Source organism: Ambystoma mexicanum, chromosome 2p, assembly GCF_040938575.1.
Source record: "Ambystoma mexicanum isolate Mex_15411 chromosome 2p, UKY_AmexF1_1, whole genome shotgun sequence".
Lineage (NCBI taxonomy): Eukaryota > Metazoa > Chordata > Amphibia > Caudata > Ambystomatidae > Ambystoma > Ambystoma mexicanum.
The window spans coordinates 1013763243-1013785719 of record NC_090923.1 but is presented as its reverse complement, the minus strand read 5'-3'; the positions used below and the strand labels follow the sequence as shown (position 1 = coordinate 1013785719).

Here is a 22477-nt window from a genome sequence, read left to right as displayed (position 1 = left end):
CACTGCTTTCTACCAACCGGCGAAACAGCCGGGCAAGCTCTGCACGTCACAGCACAGTGCCCCTGCCTTAATGATGCCGGCCATCATGCGGACCAGGCTCACAGCGTCAAACTTTATTTCCCCCCACGACAGGATTTTTATTCCAAAATGTGCATGAAGCATTCCATTTCCAATTGCCCTCCCCCGTTTATCCGTAACCTTCTATAACCTTCTATAACCTTCCGGCTACAGGAACGCTGATCATACCACCTGTGCCTTGGACCACCATTACCTTATATCCATTAAATGCCTTGAATTGTTTTTAGCACGGCCACGAATAGCTGTCTCCCCAAATCCTTGTCTCTCATATACATTATAAGCAACACAAGCACTGCATGCAGGGCCGGCCTTAGGGGCAGCAGCGCTCTGGGCGAATTGATGCCCCCCCTTCCCCCGCGCACCCCTGGTCAACAGGGGGCGGGGTGGAGGCGGGGTGGGGCCAGAATGTGCCACTTTTTACTTTTTTTTTTTTTTTTTACCTCCTCGCTCCGGCGAGGAGGTAATGATATGAATAGGGTGCATTAGCACCCTATTGTTGTTAAATGCGCTCTGCTGCTGCGGTTGCATTTAATAAAAGTGAGGCGCCTGCCACGCCTTCTGCCGCTATGCCAGCTCGGGGAGCCCTTGAAAGACTCCCCCGAGCTGGTGTGGTGGGGGGCTAATGGCACCTTTTGTTATTAGAAGCGCCCGCAGCGGAGGGGGCGCATTTAATGACAATAGGGTGCTGGGCACCCTATTGTCTTTAAATGCGCCCCGCCACCTCAGGCGCGTTTAATAGCATGCCTTCTTCCACTACACCAGCTCGGGGAGCCCTTGAAAGACTCCCCTGAGCTGGCATGGTGGGGAGCTAATGGCGCTCTCCGGGGAGCCACCCGGGCGGTCGCCCGGCTCGCCCTCCCCTAAGGCCGGGCCTGACTGCATGGCTTGAGAATTATGGCACAAATCGTCCACAAAAGTTCCCAAGGCATTTGCATTCCCCCAAGCCAGAGCATCATACCAAGGCAGCCACACCGATCGGCAACTGCCTCTCCCACGGTGTCCAGTCATAATTTCGAAAACATAATTTCGAAAGTAAAAAAAGTTGAATCAAAAATGTCGAAAAAAAAATGTCGAATTGTTTTTTTTTTCGATATTTTTTTTTGGGCTCTAGTTTCTGTGAAAACAATAGGTAAAAATAAAAAAAAGGGGGTTGGGAGGAACCCCCCCATTTCGAAAAAAAAATGTCATTAAAAAAAAATGCGACATTTTTTTTTTCGACGTTTTTTTTTCGACTTTTTGACTTTCGAATATTTTGTATTCGAAATTATGTCTATGAACCCTCTCCCACGACCTCTACTCCATCTCGTTGCCCGCTATTTTACTAAGGATTGGCCGCAGAGCCATAATACTTCCGTCACTCCCACCAGAATCAGTAGCAGACGTTCTAAATAAGGGGGCACGCGGACGTGAAAAACACCACCAGCCTTGGCAGCGCTGTTATGTATATAACCTCTGCATGCTCAATACTTCCATCGCCCCAAACCTTTCCTCCCCCCCATTCAGTTCCACTCTGACCCGTTCTGGGATTGCCCCAATTCTCAATTATTGCCCCAGCCCTCTACACCCCTACCCTGCGCATGTATTTGTGCTAATTCCGCTAGCACCCGAACAGCTGTCAAGCAAGCGCCACTTATGCCAACGAAAATGCCCCTTTCTTGCCAGTTTTGAGCCAACCACCACACTCGCCAAGGCCTGACCGGGCCTATATCAGCCACCAGGGACCACATCAACTTTATCGACCTCCCCTTTCTCCTCTGCGGTTCCACCACTGCAAACCCTAAAGTCCTCTCTGTCGCCAGCTGTGTCACTTACTGCGTGGCATACCTCTGTCTTTGCCCCGCTACCTCTCGCACACCCTAAAGAATAACCACAAAAACTCAAACCCAAACCTGACCACCTACCTTCGCAAACTGGCCACGATTACTCTCGACCAGGGACAGTAATGCCCCCAACTTGGTCCCACCGTACAACATACGCACCTCCCATGTCCTCAACCAAAGGCTCATCAACCTAACACCATTTCCTATAGAAAGCAACAGACCTCATTTTCAGGAACGTTCCACTCTCTATACAAAACCCTGCCGGCCTGTAGCCATGTGCCACACCCCTTTGCGCCGCGCCATTCACCCAATGCCACACCCCTTCACACCGCACCACTCACCCAAACTCACCAGAGCAAGATTTGGATACACCACGCCCCAGGGGGGCCTTTTCTGGGCTTACAGTGACCTCAGAGTGGGAGTGGCGGAAGGGGCCCCCTTCTCTTGAGGGAGCCTGTGGAAGGCCGATTTCTCTGTGAAGCAACTGAAACATGTTGGGCAGTATACAGGAATGTAGGGGACAGTTATGTGAGTATTCAGCCTCGACTTTCCTGACAACATACATTATATTGTGTAGAAGTAAAAGGTGTACAAAGACTCCCGACCTTTAAACTGCATGCGTTGGGATGTTGCGATCCTCTTGGTGCTGTTGCCAGTAGGCGTCATTACTGATTCCAATAGTACCCATGACCACCTGAGTAGGGCCCCATTGGGACCCATCCTTTTACTTTCTGGTTACACAAAGATCACTGCAGCAGGTGCATTAACCCCATTTTACCCGCTATCCCCAGAGAAGTACACAGGTGGCTCCACGCGGCGGGATTAGTAGCCAATCCCTTCTTAAGATAAACCTCCAGGCATTACAGGTATCATGGAGATGGGATAAGCCGCTGCCTGAAGCATGTGCCAGCAGAGGGCAGAGCCCCGGGGACAAACCGGCGCGTGGGGTGGAACGCCACAGAGGGGGGTGACGAACTTCCATGAAGACTTTTTCGGCGAAAGTGGTGCCCCTGACGGCCTGTGACTCGCCAGTCTTGTCCCTCACCTGCTCGGAACATGGTATGGCAGGGGGGTCTCTGCAGGGTATAGGGGGAGGGGGGACGGTGACGTGAAAGGCTCACAGGTGACTGGAAGGGGTTGAGTCTGGAAAGGTGCCTGTAGGCGCACAGCCATGAGAAAGAGCTGAATGGGTGGGTTCTCGAATATGCCCGAACTAGGGTCGGGACAGGTCTATACCACAGGACCTGCGAGCTCTAGGGGAGCCCTGGAACCCGTCAAACTTTGCGGCCAGGAACATGGGGACGAGGGGGGCGGGGCAGGGGTGGAATTTCTAGAACAGGGCGCGATGGGCAGCTGCATTTAGGATGACACCTGCACACTCTAAAATGAATATTTTCGCCCACACCTCGAAGCCTGCAAAATGTCGGCTATTTTACTGCTTCCCAGTTGAGAAGCTGCAGTGGGGCTGCTGCACCTTCATGTTCGAGGGGCTAGGGGCACACAACTGGGTTAACTTTAGCAAAATGAATTATTTAGTTGCTGGAATGGAGATAGCCTATTACAGTTGCTGAGCGGTTTCAAAAGAAGGGCTTTTAAACAGCCTATCTCAGGTGCTCCATTTACTAATTAATTGCAGTTCCTTTTATAGTGTCAGCATCCCCCATCTGGTAACTTCAAAGTACCGATATTTAGAGGGGGCACGCAATAGAGGGCTGATGATATAAACAGGCGCTGAACCCCAAACCCATTTAACTTTGTAATATGATTAATGGTATTTTAGTATTTGATGAGAATTCATTGTATTCTTTGATACGTGCAGCCAGCCACGCGTCTATACAGTGTAAACACTGCGCCATTTGAATCGTGTGATTAGTGTTCTCAGCTGTGTCCACAATTGTACTACACTGTGTGTAAAATGTGCGCAGTGTAGGCGGGCGCCTACAACAGTGCAACAACTGCACTGTTGCATATGGTGCTCAGTATAGGCAGACTTTAACAATGGCACCATGTATGTCTTGCACACATTGCAGTATTGTCTATATCACGTGGCTATGACACGCCGGCACAGGCTGTAATCTCTGCACTTTTGGCATTAGAGGATGAGCGCCGTCTACACTGCCTACCAGAGAAACTCATGCATGTTGACTGCCTCATCGGGTCGTTGTTGCTATGTGGCCCATTGTTGCTAATGCTGCCTGATGTGGTCATGGTGGCATGTCCAATATTCTTTAAAAATGCACCATTTTCTCCTATCATCCTCCAAACTATTGGGAAGAAAACTTCCCGCTCCACTAACCTTTGCAAAAAGGTATTTTCATCTATTAAGCTTTCAAGCAATAGTACTCATCATGATTTACAATCTATAACTACAAGGAGAATGCTCCAGGAACCCCTGAAGAGACAGGACCCTGCAAATGTTACCTTTATTTTGGTTAAACAATGTTGACCGGTATGAACTATTATTGTGTTGGCATGCACGTTGTGCAAGTATGTTTCTTGTCTTGTTTTTGGACAGGCAGGCTTCCGAGGGAGAAGCGATCTCCATCAGGGTCCGGGGAGCCAGAGCCACCGGGGGGAGAAGCACCAGCAAGGCGACTCCACTGCTGCTCCGCCGCGGTAGCCAGGAAGCTGCTGTGTGGCGCTGTCACTGCTACCAGTATGGCAATCTGCTGGGCGGCCATGATGCATTGGGCCAGCCTGTCGTTGCGTGACCTGGATGCGCCCTTCTTCACTGCCTGGTTCGCCACCAACTGGAACGTCCTTTTCTTCCCTGTGTATTATGCAGGCCATGTCTGCAGTGCAAGATGGAGGTAAGCCTCGCCGAGCTGCTTCAGGTGAGTCGTTTGCCAGGGAATGAACAGGAGAGTAGGTGCCCTAGAGTGACTATGGGGCTAGCGGAGATACAAAGTTAGACAACGTGGCGCAGTGGCGGCTGGTGCATTTCTGGAAGGGCATACGTGTTTTCCAGTGTTGTCGAGACCGAGCCAGCGTATAGAGCAGGCCCTAATCATCAAAGGGAGGTGGGCACTTTTGTAAATGAGTTGAAATGATGCATTATTACACTTCAAATTTCAGAAAAATGGTGTAAAAATGATTGGATTAAAAAATGATTATGATTTCCAATCTGTTTTGTTGTGTAGCACATGAACAACTCCAATGGATGCCTGGTAAACCACAATACACATTTCCACAACGGGTTTTCATGTTGCCTTTGCTCAGAGATGAAACAGGACTCAACAATATTTAGCAGACAGGATCGGACTGGCCTATAGGGCATTAGGCCCATGGCCAAACCAAAAACACACAATTCTGGCGTGGGAAAGTTTTGGTCAAAGTGGGCCACATTTCTGGCCAATTTGGGCCAGTTTGATGAGTTAGTTCATTCTTCAGGTAGTTGATTTTGACCAGTGTTGCCGAATAAATATTATTTAAAATGCACAATTTGCATCACCCTTAATCAAACAAACTCGCCCTTGGTTACTATTCAAACAGTGTCACAAAAGGAATGAATAGCTATTTGCAATAGTGGGCCACTTTTTCATTGGTGCCGAGACAATTTTATGGCCCATTCCGACCTTGTTAGCAGACCTGCCCATTGCAACACATTTTCATGCTGCCATTGCACAAAACGGATCATGAGGTCTGTCAATACAATATGCCGGCACTGCACCATGTTCATGCGCCCAGCCCACTGCCCAATGACATATACCAGACCAGCATTGCCCTGTAAAGCACATTTTCATGCTGCTTGTCCCCAACAGAGACCAGTATTGCCACTGTAAAATGTGCAGGAAGGCTGTGGCCAATATCTGTAAGCATGCCACTGTAAGAACACACTTTTATATTGGCTTCACCAAGTCTATGCCACTGGTGCCACTGGAAAACCTTTTCATGGTGACTCTGCCCAATATATGCTAGCATACCACTGTAAGAACACACTTTTATATTGGCTTCACCAAGTCTATGCCACTGGTGCCACTGGAAAACCTTTTCATGGTGACTCTGCCCAATATATGCTAGCATACCACTGTAAGAAACACTTTTATATTGGCTTCACCAAGTCTATGCCACTGGTGCCACTGGAAAACCTTTTCATAGTGACTGTACCCAATATATGCCAGCATACCACTGTAAGAACACACTTTCGTACTGGTTATGCTCACTATAGTCCAGTGCTACCACTATAAAACATGTTCATTCCACCTATGATCAATAATTGCCAATATTGCCCACTGTAAAACACTATAATTGTTTTGCCTGTGCCAATTGTATATGCCATAATCCCAAGGAAAAATATGCTTCAAAGGAGTCTGATTCCCTTCAGACCACTCTTACCGTGCCCTATTCTAACACACATACTAATACAATGAAAAGACAATCCCCACACTCTACCCTAAAAATCCACCCCATTGCAAGCCAATAATTAACTTCCCTCTCCAGTTTTGCCATCCCTTTTACCATATTTCATGACACTACTACATACCAAGTTGCGTCCAAGTAATGCCCTCTCAGACCTCCTTTCCAGATGGTATCTCCATCTGTTCTCTTTCCACCACCTCTCACCAACTCTCCTTCACACACCTCTGCATTGGTCTCTTACCAAACCTATACCATCCTTTAGGCAATTGCTATGAAACCGTACTTCACTCTTTGATTGCCCCAGATAATTGTAGCACCACTAAATGTATTTCTGCATCACAGATTCATTGTTGGATAGCTAGATTCATTGTTGGATATCTAGATTCATTGTCGGATAGCTAGATTCATTGTCGGATAGCTAGATTCATTGTTGGATAGCTAGATTCATTGTTGCCTAACTGTACTTCACTCCTTGGTTGGGCCAGATTAATCGATGCACCAATAGATCAGCTGCTGCCTCACCTTACCAAGTGTATTCACTTTTACCCCACTTATTTTGCTAACTAATTTTCCAGATTATGTGTAGTCTGACTGTATCCCGCTTCCAAGATGTCCTCGATTAATTGTTGCCAACTCTACTCTCGACCTACTGTGTTTGTGCCGTGTTTTCCCGGATGGTCGCCCCACTGTACCGGATCCCTGGTTTTCCTAGCTTCACGGGCAGCCCACCACTATACGTTGCTACCAGGTTCCCCTAGATGAAGTGTTGACCCATGGCGCCGGATCTTCAGGGTTTCTGAGATGAATTTGTGGCCCGCTGTATTTCTCTCCCTAGTTCGCCTGGATCATTTGTTCCCCCACCGTATTTCGCATTCTTATTTTTCTTGATTAATTGCTGCTCAACTGTGTTTTTGATCCCTGGTGTTGTCCTCAGTAAAAAGAGCTGCCTGAGTCCCCCTCTGGTTAATTTGTTGCTATTTCCTCCTGACTGTTTCAGGGCATTAGTGACTACCTTACCTTGATTTGCTCATGGTCGCCCACTGTTTACAGAACAGCCATATTCATACTGGCCTATCACACAGCAAGAACTCATCAAACCAAAAGGAAGGAAAGCAGGATTTGAGCAGAAGAGAGAGAGAGAGACAGAAAAAAGCAAAGTAATCCTCCCTCGAGAAACAAATATATAAATGAACGAGAAAGTGTGGGGGGAGTCTCAAGAACCACCCTGGAAGACCATGGGCCTCGTTCATCTCCAGAACCTCATCAAACAACCTCCTGTGCCGGAAACAGTTGACACAGTCTCACAGCAAGTCATGAACTCAACACACAGGGGACTGCTACAAAACAGAGTAAGTTGCACCCAGCATCAAATGGCCTCTTGCTTGGCCACTGGATCTTCACCATCAAACAAGCAACCAAAATGTTCTTTCTCCAGGAATCAACACAGATGATATCTTTCATTATAGAAAAATTATGTATTTCAGTAAGTTTTTTCTATTTTCGAGGTTCTTAAAAAAACGATGTACGCCCTGTGTTCACAATGCCAGCATATGCCCAGTGTGCACTTTTCCAGAATACTGTCAGGATCAACGGAACAGGTGGTAGATAAAAAAAGTAGACAAAAAAGGAACTGGCTGGGGAAAGGACCACTAGAAGGGTATACAATCTGACCCACATGGGCATTTGCTGGGAAAGCGTTAAGAAGCCAAAAGGGAAAGGGCCCTTTTAGTTTCTGGGAAAAACAATACTATTCATTAGATACCATTCCAACCTAGATTAGACGCTAGTAAAAATAGACTAAGGACTAGTCTGCTAAGGGGATTGGGCGGACTGTAAAAGACAGGGAGCAGAGTTAGGGCCACATCAGGAGTTGGGCGTAGCAGGAACATGTGGCGTAGCGGTATTACTGCTGCATTTACTGGTCCGCCCAATCTCGAGTTGGGCGGAAAGTGGGAGTTTTACCTTTTGCTGGAGGTAAAAATCTCCCCTTTCTGCCCGTTTTCGGTGCTATTAGCGCAGCGCTCATTGCACCGGTGCTAATAGCGCCAAGAAACCCCCATTGTGTCCAATGGACCCAATGGGAATGGGTATTTACCTACCCACCACAGCTCGGGATCCGGCGCAAATTGCGCCGGACTGAGTTGCGATAACGCTAATAGCATTGGGCAGTAACCTGGCGCAATTAGCGCTGGTATACCGCCCAAATCCTGATGAGGCCTTTAGGAAGTTGCTTGGCAAAAATGTTCAGTCGATCCTCCTCAGCCCCGTACCCAGTGACAGCTGGTCAATTTTTTAGCTGGAGGGGATAATTATGTGCCACAAAGATGCAATAGCGACCAAGCGTAGTGCGGGAGCCCGGACCAACCAAGAGGGTTCTGGGTGGTTTTCCCCCTGAGAATTGTTTTTGAATAGTGGGTTAAAATGGTGCATTATAGATCACACTTTCTGTGAAAAATTGGGTAAAATGCCAGATAGTTTTCAATCGGTTGTTTAGGGTAGCTCATGAAGAAATCCAATAGATGCAAGCGACCAACATTGGACAGGAGCATTTCCCAACCCAATTTCACAATGACCATCGCCACAATATATCCCAGTATGAAAAACATTTTCATGCTAGCTAAACCCATACACTTCCATGCTGACTGCACCAATATATACCAGTATTCCCATATAAGATCATACTCATATTTGCATTGCACATAATGCCAATAGTGATATTATAAGAAAAAATGTCCAAGCTGCCTGTGCCAACAGTATCCCTAAGTGAGAACATACTCCTGTTGGCTTTGCTCAAATAAATGCCATCATGCTACAATAGGAAAATATGTTCGAACTGGCTGCACCAAGTGCCAATCTAGCCACATAATAACACATCTTGCTTCATCATAGATGCCCAGAACAAAATTCATGCCACAGTAAGAAATTGCTAATTTGGCTGCACCAAAATGCCAGCCTAGCTACGTAATAACACTTATCATGCTTGCTTTATCATACATGCCCAGTAAAAAATGTCATGACACCGTAAGAAATGGCTAGACTGACCACACCAAAATGCTAGTCTAGCCACGTAATAACACTTGTAACTATTGAAAACAACATAACGTTTCCAGCAACCCACCCACCAAATTCAGAGCTCTGGGGCGGCACAGACACACGCACATTCAATCACTTATACAAATGAGCAAGTGAATGTCTGTTTGAACAAAACAGACATTCACTTGCTCATTCAAAGATACATTTACACAGCATTCACTCGCTCTTTCCCATACACATTCACAGAGCATTCACTCATTCACATGCATTCAAACAATGATCACTTGCTCATTCGCACGCACACTATACATCCAACACAAGCATACATACACACATAACATACTACATACACAATCATACATACTAAATACAATTCCATTTCAACACCTGCCTACCGCCACATTCCAGATGCTCTCCTCTACCACTATGCTGCCTCTCATGACAAGGGCCCTCTGGCTCCTGTGCACCAGAACACAGCGCTTCATGATTCGCGAACATGCATGCCAGAGCCAAAGCGCTGCCTTATCAAAGCCCCATTCAGGCTAAACGTGTGGGGAGAAGCAGGAACACCCCCTTGCACATTCAGACATGCAGTTCCTTAGCCTGCATGTCGGATGGGCCATTCAAGACTGGGCAAGCAAAACGCCAACAGCCCTGTCTGGTCCACTGGGCATGCGTGCTGGTGAATGGAACTGCCAAAGGGAAGTTATCTTAGATGTATGAAGGCCAACGATAAGGGTGGGTCAGCACCCCGTCGCCCATTATGGATGAGCCGCCCCTGCTCAGACTAGCCCGTTGTGGATTCCTTTGTTTTTTGGTTTCATTGGAATTTGGGATATTCAGGCTCCACCTTCATCTCACTTCTGAGGAAGAGCTTGCTTGTTTCTTCTCTCCTTGTTCTCCCTCTTGATTCCTTTTAACTGTCCTCCTTTTATCTCTCCGCTCCTCCCAACCATTCCACGTGCTGCTCTGCCTCGTTCCCGCCCATGGGGTTGCCTGTCCTCCCAGATACGCTCTTCTGTAGCGCTACGTGCCACAGCCCCGCTGAATCACTTCTTCTGCCCCCGCAGTGCTCCCTTTGCCTGCTGCGCTGCCACTCTGTGCGAGTTGCTTCTCCCGGTGTGTGCACTAGCACCCCCAGAGCCAATGCTTCCATCCAGCGCTCTCTATCTTCCTCTGTTGTTGAGCATTTCTCCCTCTGGTCTCCATCCAGAACTACTATAATCCTCTGTTATTAACAAACAAAGTAGCTAATTTACAAACTAAAATTGCTCTCAAGAAGGCATCCCTAACGCCTCACATCCCTCAGAGCTTAGCGCCACCACCACAGCCTAATCAAGAAGCCCGATTCTGCTTTTCTAAGGTATCGACCATTGAGGTAGAAAAAGTCATTCTGGGACTTAAACCGTCCAACTGCAAAGGCGACCAATGCCCAGCACAACTTATCAAGGATGCTGCGAGAGAACTATTGCCATTTATAACCAAACTTATCAACTCCTCCTTTACCACAGGCACAGTAGCGAATAACCTAAAAGAGTCTTGGATACTGCCACTACTAAAGAAACAAACCCTCGACCCTGCCATTCCTTCAAACTTCAGGCCTATAACAACTGTGCCCTTTCTTCTAAAAATTCTAGACAAAGTGGCTTACATGCAAATACAAAACTTCCTAGAATACAACCACCTACTCGGAACCCGCCAATCAGGATTCCGACCGCATCATGGGACTGAGACAGCTCTAATAGATCTTAAGGCCCAAATAGACGAATGCAGAGATAATGGCCAAGCAGCCCTTCTCCTCCTTCTGGACCTATCTGCGGCATTCGACTTAGTTGACCACACAGTCCTATGTAGCCACCTTGACTCTGCTGCCCATTTCTCAAAAGAGGCGATAACATGGATCAAGTCATTTCTGAGTAACCGGACTATGAGCGTCTTCGCTCCATCAGCCTCAGCAGACCCGATCCCTATAACATGCGGTGTACCACCAGGATCTTGTGTGTCACCCACCCTCTACAATGGTTTCACGAAGCCCCTCTTTGATGAAATGGATCATCTGGGTATTGCCTACACCAACTACGCAGACAATACCCAGATCCTCCTCCCGCTCTCAGGAGTTTACGCCAAGGATCTGGCCCTAGTGAACGGAATCTATAGTATCGTTCAGGCATGGATGGCCACACACGGCCTATGCCTGAACGATGATAAAACCGAGCTTATCATCCTAGACACCCCAACCTATATATCCAAACTCAGCCCTGACTATGCCAACTTCATTATTGATGGGAACAACATAAAAGTAGCTAACAAAGTGAAAACTCTAGGATTCTATCTAGACGCCACCATGAACTTTACCAAACAAGTTAACTCTCTAGCCTCTGCTACGGCATACACATGCAAACTTATCAGAGCTAGTAAACAATTCCTCTCCACAGACAGCTGCATTACACTTGCCAGAGCCCTTATACTATCCAAATTGGATTATTGTAACGGACTCTACACTGGGGCTAATAAACAGACCATCCACAAAATTCAAGTCCTCCAGAACAATGCCTTGAGAGCAGCACTCAAGATTAACAGAAATGAGCATATATCCGCTATAAGAAAAGAACACAAATGGCTTTCCACCTCTGATAAAATTCGACTCAAGATCGCCTCCCTCACCCACAAATGCCTCAATAATAAAGCACCTCCCTACCTCATGGACAGGTTATGCAAAAGAACCTCTTCCAGACCTACAACAACAGCTAACGCAAACTGCCTCCAAGTTCCGCGCTTCAAACTCTCCACTATAGGAGGACATAGCTTCCCAGTCAAGGCTGCGCAGCTATGGAACTCCCTCCCCCATGACATCGGAGAACCTCAGCCCTTCGCCAATTTCAGACAGAACATAACTAGGTGGCTGAGAGCCAATGACATCTAACGACTCTAACCTGCATGACCCTTTAAATGCTCCTCCCTTGACTCCCAATCCCTGCTCCTGGAGCCTACTTACCATGTGATTGAAGCTCCGTGCGCAGCACATCATTCTGACATTGGTGACCTGATATGTCACACTGTACATAACTGTATATCACTACCTTATGACTATGCAGAAAATATGTACCCTGTTACCCTTTGTTCCTTGACCCTGACCTTACCTTGTACTTACCTGCCTATATTGTAACATTGTTGATGTCTGTATTTTTTTTTTCCTACTTTTCATGTACTTGTAACTAAGTTGAGCATATCCTTGTCTGTTTGCGCCCTGATGCCCCAGGGTATGGCACGCCATATAAATAATAAACTAAACTAAACTAAAGACTTGTGCATTCTGTTGGCAGTTTCTTCCCTGACGCTTCAGGGATTTTTCTCTGCCTTTACCTTTGGTTTCCAGAGGACAGTGAGGGAGGGAGGGACAGGTGGGTGTCGGTGGGAGACCGTGGCAATAAGCCCTCTCCCCTGTAAGTCTGGTAAATACCTCTGTACTAGAGTTCTTGTCAGTTTATTCTGGCAACTACCCCACAGACCACCTTTGAAATTGTGCTGTGCCCTATGGTCGCCTACAGACCAACTTTGAAATTGTGTTGTGCCCTATGGTCGCCCACAGACCACCTTTGAAATTGTGTTGTGCCCTATGGTCGCCTACAGACCACCTTTGAAATTGTGTTGTGCCCTATGGTTGCCCACAGACCACCTTTGAAATTGTGTTGTGCCCTATGGTCGCCTACAGACCACCTTTGAAATTGTGTTGTGCCCTATGGTCGCCTACAGACCACCTTTGAAATTGTGTTGTGCCCTATGGTCGCCTACAGACCACCTTTGAAATTGTGTTGTGCCCTATGGTCGCCCACAGACCACCTTTGAAATTGTGTTGTGCCCTATGGTCGCCTACAGACCACCTTTGAAATTGTGTTGTGCCCAATGGTCGCCCACAGACCACCTTTGAAATTGTGTTGTGCCCTATGGTCGCCTACAGACCACCTTTGAAATTGTGTTGTGCCCTATGGTCGCCTACAGACCACCTTTGAAATTGTGTTGTGCCCTATGGTCGCCTACAGACCACCTTTGAAGTTGTGTTGTGCCCTATGGTCGCCTACAGACCACTTTTGAAGTTGTATTGTGCCCTATGGTCGCCTACAGACCACCTTTGAAGTTGTGTTGTGCCCTATGGTCGCCTACAGACCACCTTTGAAGTTGTGTGTTGAGTCCCCCCACTTACAGCACCACCAAGTACACAATCATGCCCATAGCGTCCTGCAAGCTCACCACTGCCGCCACCACGCTGCTCACCCTCCTCTCCACACTCACTACTCTCAAACTCTACCCTCCCATCCATCCCCTCACCCACACACCACCCAGCCCACTCTTCTGCCACAAGCATCTCGCTATTAAGGATATCACACCTACCATGACAGATCGTACACCCTGTGTAGTAACTCTGCACAGACTAGAAAGACTTAGAGCGCGCCCACAGACCCCAGAACTTAGCACACTAGCCCTTCCCACTGAATTCAGAAACTATAGACTGAGTTCCCGCACCACCTCCACACGCTGCCCCCGCACGGAATACTCACACACCCACAGTCCACCACCCACTAACCTAGCCACACCCTGCAATACCACCTCACAGAACATACCAGACACGACCATCACTCACACCTCCACAAGCAAACATCACACACCTCACATCAAATGTGCCCTCCTCAATGTCCGATCACTCCCAGCTCATGCCTCTGATATTCATGACATTATAACCAGTAATAACATTGACCTGTTAGCCATCACCGAAACATGGTTACATGAAGCATCAGGCTCTGCCGTCACACTTGCACTACCACCGGGCTTCTCCATACTCAGACAAGATAGGCCACATCGAATAGGAGGCGGAGTAGCCCTCATCTACAAAGAGAACCTACAGCTCCGACCTGTCAGTCACCCCTCGACCAACAACTCTGACCTCTTATCGGCCAAACTCACATTGTCACCCAACAGCACCATCAACATTCACCTACTATACCGCCCCCCAGGCAACTCCCCAGACTCACAGGACAACATCTTACACATCCTTAGCAACAATATCAAAAGCTCCACCAAAACCATTCTACTAGGGGACCTCAACCTCGGATTTAATGATCTCAAGGACAAATCTGCAGCCACTCTCACCAAGGAACTCAATGACCTGGGCTTCATCCAAAAAGTAGAAAGTCCTACTCACATCAAAGGCCGCATACTTGACTGGATCGCAGACCATAACTGCCTCTCCTCTATCACCTCCAACTCCTCACTGCCCTGGACTGACCACAACTGCATAGATTTCTCTATTCCTATCACCAAAAACCTTAAGACTCCGACCCCTGCCAGCGCTGCACAAGTCAGAAGCGCTAAAAAACTCACAGAGGAGAACCTACGCCCATACCTCAATACCCCAGTGTTAGCCCCCCCATTCGCTAGCGACCCCAATATCCTAGCAGACATCTACAAAGATGTCCTCACCAAAGCTATCAATGCAATAGTGCCACTTGAATGGAAAAAAGAGAAGAAATCCTTACACTCCAACTCCTGGTTTACCGAAGAACTACACTCAATGCGATCCCACAAAAGGGCAGCACTAAAAAACTGGCAATCTGACCCCTGCACCAATAACAAAAACATATTCAATTTAATCTCCCACCAATACAAGAGAGCTATCTCCAATGCCAAAGGCAACGCCTTCAACACTCGTATCGCCAACGCCAAGTCACAATCCAAAGAGATTTTCGCAATCTTTAATGAGCTCATCTCCCCCCCTAATACTCCAGATGAAATAATCAAAGATGAAGCGTGGTGTACCAGCATTCAAGCTGCCATGCTTCACAAAATTGACCTTCTCCAAAAGAAAATCAAAGACCACTGCAAAGCACTTCCTCACCAGACAGGAACCAAACCGACCAACACCCCACCCACTGCCTCCAAGCCCACCATACCTGACTTCTCCTTCAGAGATGTCACGGAAACAGAAGTTATCAACCTTCTAATAAACCTCAAACCCTCCCCATGCAAAGGCGACATTTGCCCACCTAAACTAGTCAAAGACTGCGCAGACTGCCTTGCGCCGCTCCTCACGGCATTCATCAATGCGTCCTTTAAAACAGGCATCATCCCAGCCAACCTCAAAGAGGCTTGGGTCCGGCCTCTCCTAAAAAAAAACACTCTTGACCCCTCACAACCCAACAACTATAGACCAATAACCACTGTGCCATTCTTGCTGAAACTACTGGACAAAGCCGCACACTGCCAAATCCAACACTTTCTGGAAACCCACTCCATCCTCGGGACGAGGCAATCAGGCTTCCGGAAAGGACATGGCACAGAAACAGCCCTGGTAGATCTGAAGAGCCAGATCACCCAAATCATGGACAAAGGCAAGCCGGCTCTTCTGCTTCTTCTAGATCTCTCAGCCGCGTTTGATCTGGTTGATCACAAGATTCTCACTTCCCACCTCACGCACTCAGCTAACTTCTCCAAAGAAGCAGCCGCCTGGATCACTTCCTTCCTCGAAGGTAGGGCCATGAAAGTCTTCTCGGGCATCGCCAACGCCACTCCCACGACAATCCACTGCGGGGTCCCACAAGGTTCCTGCACTGCACCTACACTCTATAACTTGTTCACCAAGCCACTCTTTGACAAACTTGACTCATACGGCATCACCTACACGAACTACGCGGACGACACACAAGTACTTCTACCCCTCTCAGGCTCATACAACAAAGACGCAAAGGCACTCCACTCTATCTACTCCATCATCAAGGCATGGATGGCAATTAATGGCCTCTGCCTCAATGGTGACAAGACTGAAATCTTGATACTAGGTCAACAAAACACCTTAGACAAACTGGACAAACTGTACTCTAACTTCTCCATTGACAACTCCATCATCCCCGTGTCCACAGCCGTCAAGACACTGGGAGTATACCTTGACTCTTCGCTATCAATGACTAGACAAGTCAGCGCAATCACTTCCGCATCCGCACACACCACCAAACTTATAAACGCCATCAAGCCCTACCTCTCTAAACCTAACTGCCTCTCCATAGCGAGGGCAACCATTGGAGCCAAACTGGACTACTGCAATGCTCTCCTAGCAGGCACATCAGCCAAAAATATAAATAGACTACAAATCACACAGAACAACGCTCTCCGGGCCGCTCTTAGTATCCCAAGAAGAGAGCATATCACCCAGGCCAGGCTCTCAGCCCAATGGCTCCCAGTCAAAGAACGGATCACCCTCAAAATCCTCACCCTCACTCACAAATGCCTCTCCTTCTCCGCCCCGTCCTATCTTTCAGATACCATCCTCAAACCTTCCTCCACACGTCCCACTAGGACGCAATACGCCAACCTACTCTGCACCCCACGCATCAAAAAAGCCAAAGCCGGAGGTCTAGGTTTTCCCTACATTGCAGCACAGACATGGAACGCTCTCCCTTCAGACATCCGAACGGAAAACCCACTTCCCATCTTTCGTAGGAAACTGAAAACCTCGTTCCTTGCAAATAATTAGCAAACTCTCAGGAAGCCATGTAAATATACTGCCTTGCTATTGTATATATCTCCTCTGTAACTTATGTACTGCTTGTAACTACGGTTTCCTTTGCAACTAAGATGTCTGTAACAAGCGCCACGATGCTTCTGGGCTGATGTGCGCTCAACAAATTTGAATAAATAAATAATAATGTCATTTTGTCTTTCATAGGAATCCCGGGAAGAGCCCACTCCTAAACTTCCCTTGTTTGGGCTCTCCCTTCCCCAGGGTAGTGTAAAACCTGGATGTAGTATTCACCTGGGAGCTCAAGGGTCAGTAGAAAGGAAGGGGCAGCATCCGGGTCTGGTGGAACTCCTTCCTGCCTTGACACATAGTGCCAGTCTACCATTTAACCATTACCGATGAATTCCCATTGTGCTAGTACACAATTGTATTGTATCTGTAACTTGCTTTTTTATCATTTCAAGTAAATCTCCATTTTGAAAACTCACTGTGTAGTTCATATCCCTGTTTTCCCGCCTTACAAAATTCCAGTAAATTCCCAATTTGACATTGCCAGTTTGCAGAATTCAAGTGTGTCCTTCTTGGTATGTCTTCCCAGTTTGTCCAAACCCACTGTATTGCCGTTTTACAAACTAAGTAAATTTGCAGTGTCGCAACCCCAGTATTCCCCAGTCTGATTAGCACGGCATATTACTAATCTGGCCAAAAGTCAGCAAGTTTGCAGAATCCCATGAAACGCTTGTTGGACATGCTCGGTTTGCAAAATGCCAGTTTACTACACATTCTTCATGTATTCTTGTTCATCCAAACTCAGTATATTCCTAGTATACCAACTACACTATAAGCCCGAATTGACAATTCCAGAGCCCATTTTGATACATCCAATAAAAGTTCATTTTGACAACTCCGATTTGAACAATCCCAGAGCATTCATGGTTTGACAAACACAGTATATCCACAGTTTGGCCAATTCCAAATTAACATCCTCGTATATCGCCAGTCTCACATCCCCGTCTATCGCCAATCTGACATCCTCGTATATCGCCAGTCTGACATCCCTGTATATCGGCAGTCTGACATCCCTGTATATCGCCAGTTTGGCATCCCAGTATGTAACTAGTTTGCCATCCCGTTATTCTCCCCCAGTTGACAACCCTTATATATCCCCAGTTACTCACATTTTTCATAATCAATTCACACAGCATTACCAGTTTCACAATTCAAGTCTCCTCCCAGTTTGACAACCCATGTATATGGTCCGTTTAGCAGCTCTGGGATACTCGAGTATTTCCACTATACCCAATCCATGTATATTTCCAGTTTGCGTAATTCTTATCGATTCAGCGTTCTACAAACCAGCTAGCAGAATCACAATCAACAATTCCAATAAACTGCAAGTTTGCAAGGGCCCAATATATTTCAAATCTACGCAATGCCAATCTTGACATTCCTGTTCCCAGTTTACACAACCAGAGTCAACATCCAGGGAGACTAAACACAGTGGGGGGCATTTTGTAACAGGTACAGCTGTACAACAAGGCATACATCTAGGGCAGTGGTCTTCAAACTGTGGGGCTGGCCCCCTAGGGGGGCCCGACAGGGGCCTAGGGGGACACAGGGCACTTCCAAAAGGGATTACGGTGACTGATATTAATAGGAAATATAATAAATGGCATCTGGGGTGCCCAGCAGCAATATATTTTTTTCAAGAGGGGCTTTGCAACAACATTTTTTACTCATTGGGGGCTCAGCGTAAAAACTTTGAATACCACTGATCCAGGGTGTAAGGCAGTTAGCGCCTTGCTTTACGGTTCTGGGAGATTTTACAAATATTTTGCAGAAAGAGCAGGAGAAGGGAGGGGAAGTTTCCTTCTCGTACTTCTCATCCCGCCTGCAAAATCTCGCCATTTGGTAGTGACATGAGATCTTCATGACGAGGTAAAATGATTCCCACAAAATCCTACTGCATTTAGAACCAGCTGACAGCAGGAAGGTTGCATATAAATCCATTGTCAAAGCCATCTGCAAAGCTCAATTTGCAGGCACCATTTGCATTTTTCATAAAACCAGAGAGTAGAATGAAAGAGGAAAGGGGATTCCACACGCATGGATTCTTTCCTTTTGCACTCTGTTGTCTGGAAGTTGACTATTGATAATGGCATGCGGGGAAGGGGGGGCAACATCACGCAAGTGCTAAGGTTGATGGTCCCCTTAACGCAATTTCTTTTAATATAATTATATCAATAAATTCATAGCTTGCAGTGTATGAGAATAATGCCAGTTTGACCACCCAAGTTAAGCGAACACCCAGTTTTCAAAATCCCAGTCTGCTCTCAGTTTGACCGGCCCATTTCACACAATCCAAGTCTTCCTCCATTATACAATCCCAGTACATTTTCAATGTTCATAATTACAGGATATTTCTAATGTGACACCCTCCATATTTATGCACGACTTGACAACCCGACTATACTCCCTTTTGTTCATTACAAGTATATTCGTCACTTCCACAATTCCTGTTTATTCCCAGTTTTACAATTCTGCTGGGAGAATCCAATATACCCCAGGTGACCATTACACAATTCAAGAGTAATCCTAGTTGGCCAATTGTCAGTATATCGTCAATCTACACAATCCCATTATACAACTACTTTACCAATCCCAGAATGCACCCAGTTTGTAAAATCCTAAGACTCTTAGTTTGACAGCTCCAGTGTATTTACATTTTGGTCTATGCCAGTGCATTCCAAATTTTACAATCCCATTATTTTCCGTTGTGTTCAATCTCTCTGTTTTTTAAGATGCCAATATATTTCCAGTATGCACAATACTATTAAACTGATGGTTTGACAATCTCAGCATGTATGTTTAGGAAAGGGCTGCACCAGGCAACCACAAATGTCAGAGACAACCAGAGGTGTTCCTGACTGTTCCTTCCTTAAAATATACCATTCTCCAGAAAACTAGGCTTCTGCCGTTGCTAGCTCTAAGTCTCCTGTTTAAAGGCTTCCAGACCTATTGTCCAGTCTGCAGTATCCTCAATTCAAAGTTTTCTTCTGTCCAAACAACTGGGTCACCAGGGTTCATCACCAGTGGGTCCATGAGAACTTGGGTCACAGGCCGTAGCTGCAGAGTTGTTTAGGAGGGGGTATGGGGTTCTCAGCCCCAGACTGTCCCCTCACTAAACCTGCCCCCTGCAGCTGGTCTATACTCCTTGTCACAAAGCCACAAGCACATTTCTCCACCCTCCTTGCGGTCCACCCCTTCAGATTGTGGTCTCTCCCGTAATGCAGGACCTTCTTCCTAGGTTCTACTTCCTCCTCTACTTGGCTTACTTCTGGGCTCTCTCTCCTCCTTCTACTTCTTGTTGCTTCTCCACCTCTCTTCTGCCACCTCACAATCCTTTTTGTTGATCTTTCCTCATCTTCTTCCCATGTTTTCCATCTTCCTCCATTGGAGTTTCTCCCACCTCCTGAGACAGCGTTCCACCGTCCTCCAAGACTTCGCCAGATTCTTCCGTCTGATGTCTCCCAAACTCCTCCAACAGACCTCCACTACCTTCCAACAACTCTGTCTCATTCTTCTCAAACATTCCTCCAGTCTACTCCAGCACCTCTCTCCTCCAACTTTTTATCACCCTCTAGCTCCTCAAAATTCCTCCTACACCATTCTCTGCCCCTCCGGTCTTCTCCAGTCTTTTTATGTCTTCCTCCATCTGCTCGACAACTCTCTCCAACAAACCACACCCTGGGTTGTAAGCTCTTAGTCCCTTTATATGTTGTACGCCCCTGGTCTGAGTGAGCATTCTGACTATTGGCTTACAGATAACCTATTAGCTGCACATCCCAGGGAGCACCAACAAAAAATGTTGAGGAAGCATGTTGTAAGAGATGACAAACAGGATTATTAATTTCAGTATGTCCACAGACAGCTTATACAGGCCCTGACCTACAGGCGCCATTCAAAGCCAACTGTCACTCTCTCCTTCACACATTTCATTACCCATACCATCTCACATGAAGATTGTAATCAGCTGCACAGAGACAGTAACACCTTGATTGACACAAGTGGAGAGCCATCTTAATGGGTTGTGTAGAGAGAGGACGAAAACACACAGCGACACCAACAGGGACACAAGTGAAGGCAGGGCTGGTCTTTGTGTCAGGCAGATCAGGCGGCTGCCTGATGTCAGTCAGCTTCTAGGGGGCGCCGCACCAGCAGTCTGCTAGTCTGCATTTCATTAAAAAAAAGAAGTTAAAAGTACATGTATCTTTCAAAGTTTAGCATCCGTATCTTTTTATGACACACACACTGGCTGTGCCATGTGGCACCACGGGATTTAAACTTGCAATGTGAAGGTTTGCCCCGTGTCTGAGCCTCAAGTGCTTAGTTAATTAACAGTTTGCAGTTAAATGACATAAAGATGTTTGTTAAAAGCGAAGAAAGTGTCCCCTTCAATGAAACTAAATGCTTCAAGGAAGCTTCTGCTCAATTGAACTCCCGCTGACCTTCCTTGGGAGTGAAGAAAAATTATGTTAAAATCAAGGGGCCGAACCATAAAACCAATCAGGCATTTCCTTAATAACGTTGGGTAGAAGGATGCCCTCCCCTCTGCCCTAAGGCTTCCAGAATTTCAGCCCTTTCTTTGTTTGTTGTCACAGGTATCTCGAGGTAAATAAGCAAAAAGCACAATACAAAACGCAAAGCAGCAAACATTCCTCACTTCTCAAATGCAAGAAACGCCCATTAATCTCCTGCAGGAAAAAAAAGAGTTGCTCTGAGTGCTAAATAAGTATGCGTCAGTTAACATTTGTAAGAGGTGTCATTGCTTTGCTGTATGATTCCAACCTGAAAAAAGAAACACTCGAGGGGTGCCTCGCCGGAGCAGGGTCACAGAGAGGGAGCAGGGTCACGCTTAACTACAGATGGTGGTTGACAGGCCATTGAGGAGGGGCAGTGACTGCAAGAATAAGTGGAACCAAGTCATGTTCCGTGGAAAAGTGGCCCGTGGAAGCATAACCAGATCCCTCATGAAAGCTTAATAGGTTTGATTTTGTGGCATGAGACACCTCTATGACAGCAGGCATTCATCACGGCTGCTGAATCTTCATTTGAGACCGTAGGACTCAACAAACTCGGTCGGCCTACCACCACCAGTCATCCAGGGGGCCAGTCTGAGTGGCGTGCACATGCAAGCAGAGACAGCAGTCTTTCTCTGAATTATTTCATCTCCTGCAGCCACATTCATTTTTATATAAATTCTAATGTAGTGCCAGCACTGCAGTCTCAGCTCAGGGCAGCAAATAGCAACATTTGTTCCTTCATTTCACTTCCCCATGTGGCGCTGCCGCCATACAGCCAGGCCCCATGCCTGGGCACGTGGCCTCCTCCAGCTCATGCTCTGCACAGTTCATTGACTGACACAGGGGGATTGATGAGGGCTGGGCAGCCTGCCCTTCCTTGACCTGCTGACCCTGTCTGTGTCTTTTGGCCATGACACAGAAATTGCAGATGAAACAGATCGGATCAAGGACCAGCCACAGCCAGACCCAGTGAGCCAGAGCCTGCCTTTGCCATCTTGACGTTGGGTGCCGAGTGCTTCTCCCTGAAAGGTTACGTGTAAGTATTGTACCCTAAATTCTATCCACTATCAAGGGGTGCCAAGATGCAGCAGTTTGCT

The 22477-nt window shown here is 47.0% G+C and overlaps 1 pseudogene; it reads left to right on the top strand.

The window, feature by feature from the left end:
* Positions 1-2809: 2809 nt before the first annotated feature.
* Positions 2810-22477, top strand: part of LOC138567031 (solute carrier family 35 member F3-like) — a 326350-nt pseudogene continuing 306682 nt past the window's right edge.